The following is a 4,232-nucleotide window of genomic DNA, read 5'->3' as shown; positions in this document are numbered from 1 at the left end:
TTAAAATGATTACATTTTATCACAGAAAAACAAAATTCAAATATATCCCATGTTTATTCAACCCCATAACAATTTCTCCCGACTGTTGTTTACTTGTGCTTTCCCTTGCAATTACTTTTGTCTCTGCATGCTGTAATAGCTGGTGATCAATTTCTACCAAACAGCCTCTTCCTGTACAGATTTATGCACATCTCAACCCAGTGAACTTCAAAATGCTTAAATCACATATAATTCATCTTGATGAGTCAGAAAGACACAAGTAGGGAGAATTCCTAAGTTGACTATGAATGCCTTTAGGCCCCTTTTACTCATTCTGTGTGTTTACAATAAAAGTACAGCTTTAGCAGATGGTGAGGTAGTGCATTGCCATGGAAGGCCTTGTCCTCTCAACATTTGCCATGTGATCGTATAAGTCCCTCTTATGTACAACTGGAAAAGCAGAGTTGATCTAATAATGGAACGGCATGGGAGATGGCACTTTCCTTCAACACTCGGCAGCAGTAACAGCTGGTGGGTTCCATGGCAGTGAACCTGCTCTTGGGTTTTAATTTCACCTTTAAAGGAGACACCCAAGATGTAGAGTCTTCTCACCAAAATACATTCGGTGCTTGGTCAACTTGTTTCAAGTTCAGGCTAAATCTCAGAGCAAATTAACTACACCACTGACATGGGAGCCACCAGTTGTCACCGACTAACAATGGGCCAGAGACCAGTAGCAGCCTTATTTAGATACACAAAACGGTGAGGTGGCTAGCTTTGTCTCCCAAGAGAGAGGAAAGTCCAGCGAGTTCCATAGTGAGAAGTTGCACTGTCATTGCTGTCCCTCAGCACTTGCTAGCTGAGACAATGACCTTACTGTGACTAAGATGGGGCCAGCTCTGGCCCACCAGCACAGCAAGTGCAGGTGGATTCTTGTGGATAGGGCCTTCTGTTAAGAGTTCATAAATGCTCATTTATTCTGAAAGCTGAACAAAAAACAAGTAAGGGGCTTTTAAAAATAATTACCACGCACACAAGTTTCCTCTTAGCTACAGACATGAACAGCCACGTTATCCGGTATGCCTTAACTGAAAGTAGCACCAAAGTTAAGTAAAAAATATATGTTCTTTTGGCTTGGTGGTGAACAACTACATCTCATATCTGTAGTCAGTGAATCATCATAATCTTGGAAGAGATCACTAGGGCCATCCAGTCCAACCCCAATCAAAGCATCCCTGACAAATAGCCATCCAGCCTCTGTTTAAAAGCCTTCAAAGAAGGAGACCACCACTCTGAGGACTGTGTTCCACTGTTGAACAGCTCTTACTGTCAGGAAGTTCTTCCTAATGTTCAGGCAGAATTTCTTTTCTTGTTTGAATCCATTGCTCTGTATCCTAATTCTGGAGCAAAACAAAAAACAATCCTGCTCCATTTTCAATATGGCATCCTTTCAAATATGTAAACATGGCTATCATGGCCCTCTTAACCTCTTCTTCAGGTTAAAACATACCTGACTCTTGAAGCTGTTCCTCATAAGGCATGACTCCCAGGCCTTTTACCATTTTGGTCACTTTTCTCTGGACACATTCCAGCCTGTTGATCATGAGTTCTTGTTTCTCGTTTCCTTTGTAAATGATCTGCTGATGTAGTGGAGGCTTTGCAGCAAACCATTAAAGGGCTCAGTGCAAAATATTACATGTTTTTTTCTATGTTGCCTTAATCTTCAAGGCGGTTAATTCTACTGTGGAGATACCATATGTTTGGGAAAGAAACAGTCATTGGCATTCATTAGAGATGTGTTTTTGCTTGCAAGAGAAGCCACTCAAGCTTTATTTGCAACCAGAAGGAGAGGCATGAAAAGCTGTTGACAGGAGCTACAGGGTGAATTTCCACATTGGCCTAAATCCAGTTATTAGTCCCAGCTAGAGTGGAGCCTCTGAATCAATGGAACCTGCCTAGGTAGTGACTTACCTTGTTTCTATTCATTCAAGGGACTATTCTTGTTGGAACAAGCAATGGGATTTATGTCTTTGTTCTAACGTGGGGTGGTTGTGGATTAGGCCCATGCCTGAACAAACACCCAAATGTCTTGGTGAAATGAATTACACATACCGTTGGACCATTGCACTATGACAATGGGAGAGCAGGGTTCGAATCCCCCTCTCTTCAGCCAAGGAAGCCCACTGACCCTTGGTGAATCACACTCTGCCAGCTGAGCACGAGCCAAGAGTGTAATGCAGCAGCTAAAAAAGCCAATGAGATCTTAGGCATCATCAATAGGAGTCTAGTGTCTAGATCAAAGGAAGTAATAGTGCCACATTGATACTGCCACACTTGAGCAATAAAAATGAAATGCATAGATATAGGAGTTTTAGTGGACTTGAGGCTGAGCACGAGCCAAGAGTGTGACGCAGCAGCTAAAAAAGCCAAGGCGATGCTAGGCTTCATCAATAGGGGATTGAGGGAAGACCTGGTTCTGATTTTGGAATTTTTGAATATATACATAATGAGATTGTCTTGAAGACAGGAAACTCTAAAGACAAAATTCATTTATGTTTCTTATATAGGGGCTCCTTAATCTCCGAAATTCCTGGGACCAGACGTGTTTTCCGTATTGGAATATTTGCAGATAGGTAATGAAATATTTTTGAAGTGGGACACATCTCCAAACCCAAAATGAATTTCTGCTTATTCTCCAAAACTCCTGAAAGCAGAAATGTATTACATTTTGGTATATTTGGAGATATAATATATAATGAGAGATCTTGGAGACGGGGCCCAAATCTAAACCTAGAAATTCATTTATGTTTCTTGGAAACCTTACACACTTAGCCTGAAGGTAATTTCATAATTATATAATATATTAATTTTATAATAATGATAATAATAGATTACTACTACTAATGAATGAATGAATAATTTATTACGGCACGTGGCCAGTTTGTAAAAAATAGAAACAAAATGATAATTTACAAATATTGCAGGACATCCGAATATATCATATTCTATCAATAGTAAAAGAATGCATTTCTATACATAACTTAAAACTCTAAATCTTTCAATTACAAGTTTCCCAAAAAGGTTTAACAGTACACTTTAAATAATGGCTTTAGCATAACCATAGAATAGCTGTATCCTGGTCAAATATCTCAAGAGCGAGGGTATATATAACGTTTTATACAGAATACATACTAACAGATGGCTTGATTATAGTGGCAACCTATTCAACCACTTCAGATTTCCAAAATAATTCAAATATAACAGGACAGTCAAGCTAAATATAATAGGAAAAGCACCATATACAATCATATTAACTATGCAGGAGAATTGTATAAAAACATGGTTGCCAAAGTTCTTCTGACTTCCCCATTTATAGAGTATAAGGCTGATTGACTTTTGTGGTTTTGTAAATCGATGTCTTTAATGCACTGGGCAATAGCTGTTTTTGCTTTATTTTAACCTAATTTAGGTTGATTTTTATTGTCTCGTTCGTACAACGATTTGCGAGGGCTCTCAGTAGTCTATTGAGTCCCACTCTAGTGAGTGATAAAAGCACTGTATCATCAGCATATGATGATAAGGGTCAGTTTGACAAGGATGGATGGCGCTAAGGTATTTCCGCCAGGGACCTGATCAAAGAGTTTCTATACATATTAAAGAGAGTTGTCGCTAATACACAGCCCTGCCTTAGACCATTGTATGCAGGGATAGATCTTGTTCAATTACTATTACTGTTACATCTCATTGCTAAGCATGAATCCTCACGCAGTTAACAGGCGCCTGTCAATGTTGGTAGCATTGAGCTTTCCCCGTAGTTTGCCTTTTGGAATAAGGTCGGAGGATGACTTAAAGTCAATGGAAGTGATATAGGGTTCTCTCCCACCTATAGAAGTATATTTTTCCAATTACATGTTGGAGAAGCAGGGAGTGGTCAATGGAGACCTTCCAATCTCAGACTACTACTACTAATAAATACTACCACCACTACTACTAATACTAACAATAAATACTACTACTACTACTAAGGCTGGCTGTGGCCAAGGCACTTCAGGTGCTGGAGAGCGGAGGAGGAGGAGGAAGAGGAGAGCTGGAAGTGGCAGAGGCAGTTGTGGGGTAGACACCGTCCACATCTTGCTTGTGGTCTTCTCCTCTTCCCTGCTTCCTCCTTTGCTCTCCAAAACCAGAAGGGCCTTGGCTTCCTGAGGCTCTCTAGTAGTAGTAGTCATCATCATCATCATCATCATCATCATCAT

The sequence above is a fragment of the Sceloporus undulatus genome, chromosome 1 (assembly GCF_019175285.1).
Source record: "Sceloporus undulatus isolate JIND9_A2432 ecotype Alabama chromosome 1, SceUnd_v1.1, whole genome shotgun sequence".
In the NCBI taxonomy this organism is placed as follows: Eukaryota; Metazoa; Chordata; class Lepidosauria; order Squamata; family Phrynosomatidae; genus Sceloporus; species Sceloporus undulatus.
The sequence above is the reverse complement of the archived record's forward strand: the minus strand, read 5'-3'. Positions refer to the sequence as shown.